This window comes from Chaetodon trifascialis, chromosome 19 (assembly GCF_039877785.1).
Source record: "Chaetodon trifascialis isolate fChaTrf1 chromosome 19, fChaTrf1.hap1, whole genome shotgun sequence".
In the NCBI taxonomy this organism is placed as follows: Eukaryota; Metazoa; Chordata; class Actinopteri; order Chaetodontiformes; family Chaetodontidae; genus Chaetodon; species Chaetodon trifascialis.
In genome coordinates this window covers 3,846,656-3,862,213 of record NC_092074.1, presented here as the reverse complement: position 1 = coordinate 3,862,213, position 15,558 = coordinate 3,846,656, and the positions used below count along the sequence as shown (strand labels likewise).

Genomic DNA, 15,558 nt, shown 5'->3' with positions numbered 1-15,558 from the left:
TTTCATCCACTCTGTTTTCGAGTGTGCTTTTTGTTGTTGTTTTTCCACTTGTTGAGTGCGTTTTCTGTTCCTGTTTTGTTAATAAATTTGTTTTTGATTCACATAAGTCCTGTCTCCGGGTCTGCATCTCTGGGTCCAGCTATTTGGTGGCTAGCCAGCCTAACAGCTCAAAGTTAAAAGGGGGCACATGGAGCACGAAACATCAGCATTTGAAACACCATACAGAAACATACCTGCAATATAACCGGTTGAATAGTAGCAACCCATATTCATAAAGAATGTAACATGGAATCACAACATACCATCATTGTCCACACCTCATATATCTGTTAGAGGCCAGCGCAAAGCAAAATTAGTCTGTTTTACCTGATGGAGTACATTGAACAGCTTCTGTTGAGAGGGTTGGTGAGGAGGCTGCTGCTGCTGCTGATATGACATTTCATACCTTTTCAAAAATTGTACTGTATAGCTGAATTTAATCCATTCATAATCTGCCCTTTATTATTCCTAGTGTTAAATTAATAAAGTAAAAAATAATTAAATGATATAGAAATCATGTATTTAAATATTTTTGTGCTTTTATTCAGTTTGACTATCGACTTTGACAGCAAGGTTCTAAAAGTTAGATAATTTGTATGCATATTATACTTAATTTGTGTGTAAATGTTATAAACAAACAAGTACTGATATGTTTAAATGAGAGGTTGAGAAAATCAAAATTCAAATTCTTCTATTATTGTTGTATTTATACTGTAAGAGTCCAAAATTATGTGAATATGCATATTGTATAGTTTCAGTAAAATAACATAATCTATGCCTCATTGCCTCTAGAAACATAGGAAAAAACAGCTTGACAGTAAAGTAACACAATATCTCTCTACAAACAAACAAACAAACAAGCCTGACACACACTGTGCTTGTTTAACGAGCGGCTATAACTTGTGAGAGGTGTGTGTGCAGAGTTGGATGAAGTTGGTCTGATAAATGGAGTGAAATGTGCTGCTTCTGCTAATGTTAATATGGATCAATGAGGCATTATTTTCATGAATGCTGTGGATAAAAAAAAAAGTTTTATATTACAGTGTTTTGTTTACGTTTATCCTCTTTCTGTGTTTTTTTTTTGAGAGTGAGCAGCGGTAGAAAAAAAACAAGATAAAAGAAGGAAAGAAATGTTCAGCCGTTTTGCCTCATGTTAATACTGAGAAATGTATTCAGTTCATTGAATTTACAGTAAAGAGTGGTTAAAATAATTATTAAGAAGCTGTGTTACAAAGTATATGCATAAAAATGTGTGTTTATATGTATTTATTTAAATGTAAAGGTATATTTTAGTTATGTGAACAATACAGTGACCCTGTTTTTGGCCTTTATAGCCGGGTCTTTTCTTTTCCATTCCCTTGTATGGATTCCTGTGTTGATCTACAAGACATCTTCTTCTACTGGGGATTCTTCCTGTGTCTGTAAAGGTAGAACGGGACCTCAGTGGTTGTGGTGAGCCAACCCAAAAGACAGAGACTGGAATTTATACAGGGACTGTGATTTATTTAAGAAAAAAAAGGGGACTGATTTATTGAGGACTGTGGTTGATATCTCATGTCTGAAGAGCTGAAAAGCTAAAATTGTTTTTTTTTTTTGGCTTATCATTCTACAACTTCATTTTTCATTTGATACAATACAACACACTTAAAAACGTACCTTTGATGTGTGTGAGGTTCTTTACTCGGTCACTCAATGCATTTTGCTATTACACCCTTTCTTCTGTAGTGACCTAAACTTCTGACTACTGGTCCACAAGATAATTAATGCACTGATGAAATAACTATCTGTATCTCCCAGTCTTTTACATTAGCAGTTAGAGCTGAGGCAGGTTACACATATCTGCAGCTAGGGTTCTCCATATTGGTGCTGTAAGCTAATTACATTGTGTTGTGACTCCAATTACTGGGAAAAGTATGGACTGCCAAAATTACAACTCACTGCTGTGAGTTTGATAACATCTGTAGGAAATCTATGCTAATCTCCACTCAGAAAGAGGTAGTCACTTCATAAATTTTACAAACATTACAGCTGGAAGCTAGTTAGCGTCGCTTGATAGCTTCCACTTCCTGAGTGTAGTCCAAACTTGAAGCAAACTGGTCCTCCCAATGGCAACCAACACATGTAAGATTGTTGAAAAGGGGGTAAAAATACCATGTACAGCGTTATGGGCTGTACAGGGCTGTGATCTGTGGTCTGTGGTGCACAATGGAAGTCAACATGACTCTTAGTTACACTGCTTCTCAAGTGTCAGTCAACCCCTGTTCTGGAAAATACCAACTCAGAGGCTTGAACACTGTTTCCACAAGAATGTCCAAAAAATGGTTTTCTCATTTTGAAAAATTTGAAAAATATGCACAATATCCTTATGTTTCCTTTCACAAGAAGTCAAGAGAATTCAAATTTCAGTTTGACTACATGCAAGTAAATATAAAGAAGTACACTCATAAGGCGTCTTTTCCACTGGTATCTCAGCTACATGGCTTATGTTATTCTCCTGCACATAAATGCATTTGCATCAGTGAAATGGCCTGTTAAGATCTGCCAAATGCCAATGTTTATTTGTGACCTACACTACAATAAATCCATGTGTGATTTATGAATACAATTTTTCAAGAACTAATGCACAAAACATCACAAATATCATCAATAATGAGTAGTCAGCTGAGAGATGACTAATGTAGAATCAGCTAAAAAGGCTCAACCACACGAAACAACCTTTCAATATTACAGGGTCAACAAAGTTTTAATAGGAGAGTTAGGCATCACCCTCCATTTGATTTATGGTTTTTGGTGTATATTTGCGTTGTTTACACATGCCAGCAGTCTTAATTTGGTGATATTTCAGAGCGGAATTGTCACTTCATTTCAGTATAAGCCTATAAAGCAGCGAAGGTGCTGACACATGAGAAGAGATATGAGAGGCAGGATTAATCATGTGCCACAGAACGTGTATAAGGAGGGACGTAGCTCAGCTAAGCTGGAGGGAAAGAGGCAGAGAGAGAGAGGGAGGGAGAGAGCGGCGACATGGGCACATTGATGGATGAGTACGATGTGGATTTACTGCTCTGCCTACCTACACTCTTCTCCACCCCCATCCAGCTGAGGTTGGTACTAAACTAACAGCACGTCCTGTTAGGCAGCAGCAGGTCTCATCAGCCATCTAAGCAGGACAGGTAAACAGGGCAAAGTCAAAAGCCAAGGTCAGGCAGGGAACTTCAGGCGCCGACTGTGTACCAGCCAGAGACAAAGCTAGACCAATATATTAGTCTGAGTTGTCCACGTTCAATATGATGTAGCCTCTTGGATCATCACTGAATAATCCACCAAGAGCAAATATGAAACCTTAATGCAAATATTTATTAATCCCCAATTTGTCCATTTAAATTGGGACTGTTCATTGGTGACTTTGGAAACAGCAGCAATTGACATTAACCATTTAATCCAACGTGGATGAAAAATCCTTAAAATGCCTTAAAAAGCAGTGGACTGTCCTTCACTGCTTTTTCAAAGGTCAAGACGAACAGTCACGCTCAAGTTTTAAGTTTCCATAGAGGAAAAGAGATCAAAATGTTCAGATTAACAGAAAATTTGAACATGTGCTGTTCCATGGCACATCTGCAAACTTCATCTGCTCATTAAGACTGTGTAATATGATGGAAAGCTCTAGAACAACAGTATATGGATTTTGAGTGGAATGTTTAAATGCACAGTAGAGTCCACTGAATCATTCTTGATCGTTCTAATCAGTAATAACACTGAACTCACAAAAATAAATCGTTGAAGTCCAGGAACACTGCAGTCCTGTAGCACCCATCCCCATTTTGATGAAGTCTTTTGAGAAACTGGTTCTCCAGGGCATTAAAGACAACACCCCAACCAGCCAGGACCCTCGCTAGTTTGCATTTAGAACCAACAAATCCACAGATCTCAACTGCCCTCCACTCAGTCTTCACAAACCTTGAATCTGCATCAGAATGCTGTTTGCTGATTTCTGCTCAGCATTCAACACGTCCTCCCCCATGAAACTGACAGGCTTGAGTCTGGGCTTGAGCATCACACTCTACAACTAGATATTAGATTTCCTCACAAACAGACCCCAGACAGTTCAGATTGGCAATCACATCTCCTCCACTCCAGTGCTCAACACCGGAGCCCCCCAGGGCTGCGTGCTCAGCCTGTCCCTGTCCACGTTGTATACCCATGACTGGACCCTATTCCAGACGTGCAGAGAATTCTGTTGTGAAGTTTGTTGATGACCAGTCTCACAATCAGCGGCTGACTTCCAAACAACAATGAGATTTCGTCTCAGGTGGAAGTCAACGATCTTGCAGAGTGGTGCACAGAGAGCAACCTACTGCTCAGCATCAGCAAAACCAAAGAGCTGATTCTTGCTTTTAGAAAAAAAAAGAGGCAAAGACACACAACCATGTCTACATGAGTAGAGCTGAGGTGGAGGAGGGGAAAGTTTTAGGCCCCTGGGAATCAGCATCACAGAGAACCTGTTATGGCCATCACACATCTCCACCCGGGTAAAGAAAGTTCATAAAGAACTGTAACAAACAACTTACAACAACTTAAAGATACTTAACAAGGCAAAATTCCTGTACCACGTTCCTGTTAAATTTTACAGAGGAGTGATAGAAAGAATACTGACTGGATTACAAACTGGCATGGAAGGGCTCTGCATTGGACGATTAAAATTGCCCAGAACATCACTGGTACCCACCTACTGAGCGTCAGTGATATCGCTGAGCTGAGGTGCATGAGCAGAGCCCAAAGGATATTAAAGGACGATACTCACCCCAGTCACAGCCTCTTCACCCTGCTGCTGCCTGGCAAGCGATACAGAAGTATCTACATACAATACTTGGCTAAACTGGAATAGGTTATTTGCAGTCACGTGATGTTAAATTCAGATGGGGGCCCGGAAGTGAAAACTGCAATGGACAAGATGAAGGAAAGTTCTTATTGGGCTAGTTTAAATGAAAATATGAGACAAAGGTATAACAGAAAATCAGAGCATATGTTAGATGTGACCCTTACGTTATGAAGAGGAGTGATTTTTCAACAGAGCTGAAAGTTTTGCTGCTACTGAGGCAGCAGATATAACAACTACCAGGTCATTCAGACATCACTTTACTCTAGAAAACAAATGAAAGCATCTAAAAGTATGGAGGCAAACAACTTTCTTGTTAGTGGTTTGGTCCATGACCTCAGTACCAACGTGCTCTGGGATGATAGTTGTTTGGTTTTTTCAAGGGTGTGTAGTTTTTATTGTCCTGTGGATTAACGGAGCAGCAAACGTTGAGCGTCGCAGTGCTGAATGTTAACATTTACGTTACGGTTGTTTGCAAGGTTAATCACTGGTCCGCTGAAACGCCACCAAAGATGTGGATCGTCGCAAAACAAGACTGGGTATGTTACTTACGCTCAGCTGTCTCATGTGAAACTGTTAAAGCTGATCTCAAATTGATTCATCTGAGCAACCGTGAATAACGCAAAATGTAGGCATTTTGAGTGTGTGTTATTGTGTTTTCTTTGCATAAGAATCGGGGTATAAACAGGATATTGCCAGATGTGTAATTGCTGTGATGACTCTCACCTGAATGGCAAAAACACCACAGCCATTATCAGACACCCTGCATTCATACGGAAAAGCAAACATGAAAATAGAAGTGGGAACGAGCTGTTGTGCCGTCAACTGCGAAAACAGATTCAGCATAAAAACCATGCAGAGGTTTTTACAGAGCCCTTAAGATGAAGATACAGTCAACCAATGTGAAGCGTACTGTCTTTGCTTTCTTTGATGATACTGTCAACCCCTGCATTAAAATAGGAACAGGTATTTATATACTGTCAGAATTTCTTCCGATGCTCATCAGTGGCACTGGAACAATTTTAGATATGAAGTTCAATTCACTTGTCATGAGTACTTCTCAGCCTGCATCTACAGTACTTACATGTTTATCTTACCACTGTCTGTGTATAAATAGATAGATACATAGATATAAACACATATGTACATATATACATAATTATTTATTGACATACACATATGCACACACACACAAATATATACATGTACACATAATCACACACACACACAAACTCATGTATACATATGTGTGTGTGCATGTGTGTGTGTATGTAAGTATGTATGTACTGTACTTCTCATATCAGTGAGAGTGAGTTTGCTTGGGTGCTCAGCAGGAGCACCAGAAAAATCTCTGTGTGAGTAAGAGATGTCGATACGTACCCTCTATTCCTCATGACTGCCAGAGGTGGTGATTTGCACCTGGATACTTCTTTATGCTTTTATTCACAGATCCAGTATCTAGAATACAGAGAATAATGTTCAGACTAAAGCAAATGGACAATCACTATTTTAAATCTAATCGACAAAGAAAAAAAGAACTTTGGTGAAGCGTGCATAGAGCAGAAACTTACATGAAAAATGTCCTGCCTCCATCCATTTTGAATTATAAACCATCACACCATGGAAATATCTGAACAAACCCACTGAGTGATTCTCAGCTCCTAGCCTGGGGAAAGGCTCATCCAGTGTCTAGTTTGCATGACAAATGGGATGCAGTGCCTGGCATGCAGTTGGGAGACTGCTTTCAGAAGTTAAAATATACCCACAGATGAGAATAAAACACAACTCATCTGTGTAAAATTCTTGCTCTCTTCAGTTAATTAAAACCAGCCCACTGAGTGTGTGGACACTCCAGGAAGAGAAGAGTTTTATCTTTGAAAGTCAGACACCGCTTATGTAAACAGTGACCACTGCTGTGCAAGAACTACGCATGATAAGCGTTGCCCTCAGATATCTGTCTCACGGAACTAATGTTCCTTTGGATAATGATCGGCGATGCTTCTGTGCTCTGAGAGCCGACTGTTTCTTAACTTTACTGCTTGGAGGAGCGAAGCACTAACACTGCAAAGGTCAGGAGGTCCATTCCAAGTGGGGTCAACGATGCTAAAACTGGGCACCCTGATGGTACTGCAAACACTGCTCACTTTGGAGCAAAGAATACATCAGAAGACACATACTGTAAGGGCAGAAACAGCATCAGAGCCTAGCTGATATGTGGATGTAGCATACTTAAACTAAAACGGTAAACAAGGTAAGCATGCCTGCTAAACGTCAACATGTTAGCATGTTGAGATTAGCATTTAGGTGGAAGCACTGCTGTGCCTACAAGCAAGAACAGCCTCACAGAGCTGCGAGCATGGCTGAAAACTCAGCAAACAGCAAAATGTCTCCATCAACACATTGTTCACAATTCTTTAGTTCAACTTAAGTTAAACTCCTCTGTAAACCATGTCACGTCTTGTCAGAAAAAGGAAAAAAAGGAGAAATTTAGATTAAATAATTTTGAGTTTAATTAGGCGGCACAGTGGTGCGCGTGCCTCACAGCAGGAAGGTCGCCGGTTCGATCCCCTGGTCGGTCGGGCGGGGCCTTTCTGTGTGAAGTTTGCATGTTCTTCCCGTGCATGCCTGGGTTCTCTCCGGGTACTCCGGCTTCCTCCCACAGACCAAAAACATGCTCATCAGGTTAACTGGTGACTCTAAATTGTCCGTAGGTGTGAGCGTGAATTGTTCGTCTGTATATGTTGCCCTGCGATCGACTGGCGACCGGCTCAGAGTGTACCCCGCCTCTCGCCCGTTGACAGCTGGGATAGGCTCCAGCCCCCCCGCAACCCCAGAAGGGATAGTCGGTATAGAAAATGGATGGATGGATGGATGGATGAGTTTAAATGCCACTAGTTCTCTATGTAGATGATGTCAAGTCAAGTCAGCCCTGATCAGCTCTGCTTTTAATGTCTCTTTCTTATCTGAACGGTGGAACATGGTTCTCCGAGCAGAACATAGGCATTGGGCGGAAGCCATTCTGAGATATTCACATGGCTGTATCTTTTATATAGCGTATGTACAACATTTTTGTGTCTGGTTTGTTTTAAACCTGTTCTACTTCGAGATGGATAAATCAATCATCTCGCTTGACATGCAGGTCTGTGTGATACATTGTTGAGATTGGTTGGGTGAGCGGGTAAGTCTCCTGTGTAAGCCATACCCATACCACCCTTCTCTGGAAAGGCATGCAGAGATGTTTATGTGCATCTTCAGCTTACAAAAGAAGGGCACATCCAACACCCACACTTCAGCTAATTGAACAAGTGAACAAGTTCAATTCAATTCAATTCAATTCAATTTTATTTGTATAGCGCCAAATCACAACAGAAGTTGTCTCAGGACACTTTCCATATAGAGCTGGTACAGACCAAGCTCTTTTATCTACAAAGAAACCAACAATTCCCCCATGAGCAAGCACTTGGCGACAGTGGCGACAATTTGACAAGTAACAAACATCAAATGAAAAAATAAATGCATTGCTGCAGGTTGCAGGGCAGTTGGTTAATTAGCTGCAGCACCTTAAACAGCTCAGAAACATACTTGCAAATGTAATTTTGACACTGATACTTCAGTTTAGATGCTGATGTGGTCCAACACACTTGGTTTGGTGGTCTGCTCTATTTAAAATACATTTAAAAATGAGTTGTTATTATTATGTACTTTGAAAAGGGATGACTCAGTTCAGTTCAACTTCAAGACCCAAACTTTAAAACCCTTATATAGAAATGTCAAAAAGGCAGAATATTCACATCATGTTGAGCTCAAAATCCAGTGTTGTTTGGGTCTGATAAGCACAGCCTGTAAAGCTGAAAATTGGAAAAATCTACACCTTTTAAGACCACTTGCTAAGGACACGGGCATTAATTCTGCCTCTAAGCGGAAAAAAATGAAATTACTGAAACAATAAATAATCTGCAGGCCACTTTTTTCCGATTTTCATCGATAAATCAGGCTAAGTTATTTAGTGCAGCAACACCCAATTATGAGAAAATTACATTAAAATTATCAATTTTAGAGTCAGCAGAAGCAATCAACATGACTTATACTGTTCTTCAGTTCACTAACTCTGGCCTAAAAAGAAGGGCAGAGGTAGAGCTGGAGATGGCAGCCAGGGTATGTTGTGATTACAGCAGTGCAGACTAACCCCAGAGGTCAAGGGCTGAAGGGTCAAAACCCACTGGTTGAGTTGCCCAGAGGACTATGGATCACTTCAGTCATGTAAAAGAGTACAGGTGGGAAATGCAGTAAATCACATGTGATAAGGTCATAGAGTGGACCTGTGCTGTTCCCTGGTATCACCGCTGCAGTGTGCAGATTACTGCTCCTGGAGGACAACAGACTCTGCCAATCATGACCACGCTTACACATTGCGGTGACAGGAATGTGTTTGCTAAGCCTTGCAGAACAAATATTCATTTAATTTATGCAAATATGCACAAGAGTAGATTCATTTTAATTATTAAAACGAGACGGCTCTGTGTGCGACAGATTGTTCTGCTGGTGAATCGGTGGCGTCTAACACCTCCTCTCTAATTATTAACAGCAACCTTGTACTTGGATGAAACAGAAGAGAAGAGGGAGCGAGCAGGATTCCCTGTGGTTGGCGCACAATGTGAGTCAAAACGAGATAACACAGTTTTTCACACTCTCTGATGCAGTGTTGATTTCTGGGTCTCTCTTTCTTTCTCCCTTCTTGTCTGTCTCTCTTTTTCTCTCACACTGTCAGTCTCTCTCCATCTTTAACTCCCCTTGGAGACCCAGCAAGCTGGAACTTTTTACAACTTGAGCCATCATTTATATTAGTTATGATATCATTGTAGAGACTCAGTTCAATGCTGTGACTGGGGAACATAGCAACATTGATAAGACAAGTAGTTACCAAACCCAGAGCTTTGTCAAACTCACGGTGAAGAGATAACAGATTTTAACTTGAAGTGATCTGATTTAAACTTCTTTCTCGACCAATTTCTCCACGTGCTAATGCTAAAAATGCTAACTTCAGCTGTTTTTATATATTGTACATTGTATATTGTTTATTTTGGAGGATTTGTCATCCCAGAGCTCAGTAATTACTTGGTGATTTCACTGCCCTGCACTTGCCCTTTTTATCTTTAAACCTGTGCATTGATACCATGTATAAGATTTGAATCTTGGTCCCATGGTTGAATTTTAGTGTCACTGACATGAGGCACCAACCATGGATACCAGTGAGAACGGGTGAGAGAACAACAGTTTTATCATTGTGTTATGGATGAACACTCAATAGGCTGAGACACAACTCATCTTTTCCTCCCCCACACTTGTGAAACAACATGCATATTTATATAAAAATAAAGAAAGACCCATTCCTGCTATAAGTAGCATTAGCAAGATTAATTTAACAAACACATGCTGCACCAGCTGCACAATGGCACTATTCAAAGGAATGGAAGCTATTCTTTGATGTGCTGATAAAGATCTTGCATCATAAAAAAAGTCTCCCTCTGGTGAAAATCTGAAACTTTTATTATGTGTAATCATATTGAGTATTGGAACAACTATCCTGAGAATGCACTTTACCAAATGACCTATTCCCTGAAGGGACGGGACCTTCTGAATTAATTACCATCATTTAGAGTTTTAGCTGGTTCAATGGAACACAAAGAAGTGTTTGCATACTTTGTGCTCTGGTCAAACTGTCCTCTCTGCCTTTTTCATTGGATTATGTCATCTGTCATTTTCTTGTTGCAGAGTGCATCCCCCACAGCGATTCCAACAGCTTGTACCTCTGGAACCACCTTCTGTCCTGATGTCCTCTAGATAGTTAATCAAAGCACAGATAATTAGTCTGGAAGTATAAGTGTGCTTTGGCAAGCCACAAAACCTAGAACTACTTAATAAGAGTGTCTAGAAATGATTACACTGTGGGTGTAGAATAAATAGACTAACCCTGGCAGCCACAAGTAACAGTATTAGCTAATTACAAAGTGTGATCATATTAGATGATATGACATCAGTGTGTACATCTTTAAGGTGTCACGGTTCAAATAAAGCTTGTTGGATCATTGAACAGCGTTTAAAAACAACCCCTCACATACGTTTCTGATTGAAGGGGTTGTCTGTAATGTCGTATTTAAAAGGCTGTGGAGTTTTGACCACTGGAAGTGCTATGTTTTTACCAGTTCTCTTAGTGCCTTGTGCAAGCACACTGCCAATTTTGTCTGTTCACGAAATAACTCCACAGGGTTTCCCAGCAACCTGACAAGCACTGCCACTTCCTGCACGTTTGGCCAGGTGAATGGTGCTGAGAGAGATTTTAAATTCTATTTACGGGAACAACTGGGTGCAGCACCATCAATGCTTCTGAGGAGAGACTGTCAGAAAGTGTTCCATGTTATTCCCTTTTGTATGATTCATCATGTCTTACCCATCTCTGTGACAGCAAGCTTTTCACCCTGTTTTTGAGTGTGGCCATTCACAAGTACATATGCTTTTATCTTTAGACGTGTTGTTTGAAGCACACTGAGCTATTCACCTACCCAGCCACTTCAATCCAGTGTGCCAAGGGTCTAATACTGGTGAGTCAACCCTTTGTTCTCTGTCTTGATGCTCATTGTTTCAGAATAATATTCTCAGTGTTGGGCAAGCTTCTTGGAAAGTGCAGTGAGCTGCCGTTTTTCTTTCTATCCCATCCTTTTGTATATACTTGCTGTGTTAACTTGCTTGCACTTGTTGTCTTTTAACATTCTATTCACTTTACGGGACGAATAAACGCATACTGAATTGAATTGAATTGAATTGAATTGAATTGAATTGAATTGAATTGAATTGAATTGAATTGAATCGAATCGAATCGAATCGAATCTACTAGTTACTCTAGGCTTCACTACACCAAGGCTATCCCGAGAGAAATGTAGCAAGCTAAGGTACAGCAAAATGGCAAAAGTAGTTTAGTTCATCCAAGCTAATTCTTTTTTTTGGGGGGTTTGGGTTAAGTCAGTGCTATTTCAGCCATCAATAAAACTGTCAGTCAAACAGACTTTGGGAAAAGTTAAGTTCAATTGCTAATTATACAACAAGCTGCGGTCTCTGCTCTCACTGCTCCAAAACCAATATGCAACGAAAACACACAAAATAAAAAAAAGTGCTGCACATAGTAACCAAAGCAGGTGCACAGAGTGTGTGTATGTGTGTGTCTTTGTCTATGCACACCTGTGCTTGCATGGGTATGCTTAATTTAGATTTGGGCACATTTGCAGGATAAACTGTTAACTCAAAATTCAATAATTCAAACCACTGTGGAAAAAGAAGAAAAATCCAGACTCCCTCATGTTGAATTTCTCTCCATCCTCAGTCTCTATCATCTTTCCATCAAATAAACTCAGGCTCACGTGTCTGTATTCCCTAGAGACATTGAAGGCATCAGCCCAAGGATTGGTACGTCATGTCACCATCATTTGGAAGTGCTTCTGTCAGCTACACATACACATCTGTGTACAGCACTGATCCTTTAAGTTTAATTTCAGACTGCAGCAGAGAGTTCTGCTGCGCTTGGGCTTCAGATGCTTGGGAAAAGGTAGCTCTGTGGATGCTACTGCACTACTTGATCAATAAAAGAATTGTTACTGAAAAGATATTTGGTTCAGGAAACAGCAATACTAACACTGTGTTACTGCATGTAGTCAAACTAGTCATGCAGCCACTTGTAGCATAATGACTGCCCTGAATATAGTTTTTAAGGGTATTCACAGTTGTCACTCAGCGAATGGAGCTGGCCTTTCTAGAGATCTGCACTCACAGGAAGTTTGACAGGAGTATAAAAAGCAGTTGGGAAACACACCAACCAACACAGACGACCACTTGCAACATATGATATCAGTTGCGAAAAAAGGCCCTCCTACACAGAACATGTTATCAGTGAAGACAAGGATAGAAAGAGAGAGGTGCAACATGTCTGAGGGCATGTACACGAGCCAATGGCTATAAGGAATGGAAGATTAAATTCCCCCATACATGTCAGGGCTTTCACAACACCTAGCAAGACTTTTCAAGCTACAAGCAGCACTGACGACCATCCATTTAGCACCTTAACATCTCTGCTGGTACACTCTATAGACAGAACCCCCCCTGAGAGGAAGACTGGTGACATCATCATGACATCAAATGTGATAGCAGCGGTGAACACCGTGAAACAGTAAGGACCCTGGACAAGAGACAGTGGACAGTTGGACAAAGAGCAAGGACGATATTCACAGCCAATGCCAAAGATCGTCCTTGAGTGTGACCTTGTGCTTGGCACATGTGATTCTGAACGTCTAGGACCGTACTGTCACACTGCTCACAGGCACCTCTCACACACAGAATCAGTTAAAAAACAGGGTAGACAAAGATGTAGCCAACTGCATGAAAAAATAGCTCTCTTGAGATTAAAATAACCTGGATTATAACGAGGCAAATTCTGTTCCCAAAGTACTTGAAAGTTTAGTTTAGAAAGTCATTCAGTTTTCTGGAGCCAAACTCTTTCCCAAGAAAGCCAAAACAATCCCCTGTGTTAATGCGTCCACAATGTCCCCTGCTGCTCTCCTAGTTGTATTTGTTAATTAGTTTGGATGTCTTTTGTCGGGCTATGGCAGTCAAATAATTAACAATGACAAATAGCTTTCGTGTCCACTAGCACTTATCCCACCTCTACAGCCGTGGGGATCTCGCTCTTCAGCAACCTGTTTTTATCAGGCCACAGGAGCAAAACCAAAACTGCTAATGCATCAATTTATAACATGACCTGGCGTCAGGCCGAGACAGCCGTTCAGAGAGAGAGGGAGAGGTTGTTTGGAAGAAAAACTGCAGTGTCACCACAAGTCCACTTTTAGCCCTCTTGCATCAGGTTACTGTGTATGAGCTGATACAGCCCCAGGAAACAGATGTCCTTGTGTGCTGGATTGTAATTATTAATGCGTGAGACTTGCTCGTTTCATCAGAGCCTGAACTCCATGGTGCCATATGCAGGTTTGATCTCCCAGTCCCAGACTGTCACCGACAACAAACATGAGAAAAAAATGATTAGAATTGATCATTTTTGAATAGGAAATTCGTTTTCATTAAGAACATCCCGCAATCCTGAAAGAGCATCCTCCAATCAAAACTCATGTTCTATTAAATGCAAGGAGCAACTCCTCTAAAATTACAAAATCATAATACAACTACACTAGCCTGTGTCTGTGTAAAGGTTTTTGAAAATATGCCATGTTGCCCTGCATTGAGCTTCATTGAGAGTAGCAGTAAAGAAGTCATGGGAGGAATAAGAATGATGAAAGCAGCAAGAAATGTCAGAAAAGTAAAGCTAAATGTGAAGCAGACAAAACACAAGGGATCATTGTGTAGATTTTGTAGTAAACACCTGTGGGGTCTTTACAGATGTCTCTTCCCTCAGCCTCAGGCTGGATGCCATTTTACGGTAGACAGCTCATCAAGATGAGCGACAAGTGTCAGGAGTGCAACTTTACAAAGTGAGGTTAAGGAGGGGCAAACACTACAAATCCTGCCTCTGGGTGAAAAGCTGCATACTGCATTTTAACTGGGAAGATAGGTAGCTCAAACTCCCGTGGAAACCATAGAAACCTACAGTATATACCAATATAAAAGTTCAACTCAAGTAAAGAAAAAAGAATAACATGACAACTCGACAGCTCTCTAATTTCGTTTTCTTTTCTTCTTTTTTCTAAAAAATCTCAGATCCAATAGTGGAACTGTAAAGACTGAGGTTGCAGGTTTAGCAGCTGAAGATGGTTACTTGGTGCAGTCACTCACCTTTTCAGTGCACCTTGGATTTCTCTGACTGTAATGGTCCTTTCTAGTCAATAGCAACAACAACAACAACATCAGAATATTCATCCATCAATCCATTTTCAGCCCAGGTCCCAGTGGCAGCGAGCCGTGCCATTCAGCTGCTCCTGAGGGATCCCAAGATGCACCAAATGGAATTTATATTCCACCCAGCACAGTCTTGATGTTCCCATGGGTTAAGCATCAACTGACTCATTTAATGCAAAAGACCAGGTGCTCTACCCCAAGCTCCTGCTGGATATCTGAGCCTCACATCTCATCCCTCACACACGATGCACTTAAAAACACCCGTAGCCATTATTTTATATGCAAGCACACACACCCATGTTGGCTTGACTCATCAGGATATTCCACTCCTATTTCCTATCATCCCATCATCCCATCATCTATCATCAACACCTGTAAACTCTTCAGAAGAGCAGTGGGGGGTAGAGTACTGAAAATCTCTACTCAAGTAAAAGTACAATTAGTCTTATAAAAAATGGCACTGCCATTTGGCAAACCTGCTCTATAAAAAATACTTTGTATATCAACTACTTCATGTACAAATTACTCTGTGTTTTAATATTGTTTACTCAAGTCAAGTCAAGTCATTTTATGTAAGTCCAAGATAAGACTCAAGTCTACTAGTCTCAGGAAGAAGAACCAAACCTTAAATTGAAGAAGTGTTTGCCTGATTTACTCAATTTTATTCTTCTATTTCATATTTCATTTTTCTCATTAATATCTGGCCCAATGTCATATCTCTTTGTACTGCAAAGGACACCAGTTAAAACTCT

The 15,558-nt window shown here is 40.5% G+C and overlaps 1 protein-coding gene across 2 annotated transcripts in view; it reads right to left on the bottom strand.

The window, feature by feature from the left end:
* Positions 1-15,558, bottom strand: part of LOC139348206 (heparan sulfate glucosamine 3-O-sulfotransferase 5) — an 86,105-nt gene that overhangs the window by 34,988 nt on the left and 35,559 nt on the right. The window contains exon 2 of one of the 2 annotated variants that reach the window (XM_070988182.1): positions 6,296-6,373. The exons of the other annotated variant lie outside the window; for it this stretch is intronic. The gene's annotated coding sequence lies outside the window, so the exon portion shown is untranslated. The remainder of the gene's footprint in view (positions 1-6,295; positions 6,374-15,558) is intronic. 2 annotated transcript variants of the gene reach the window in all.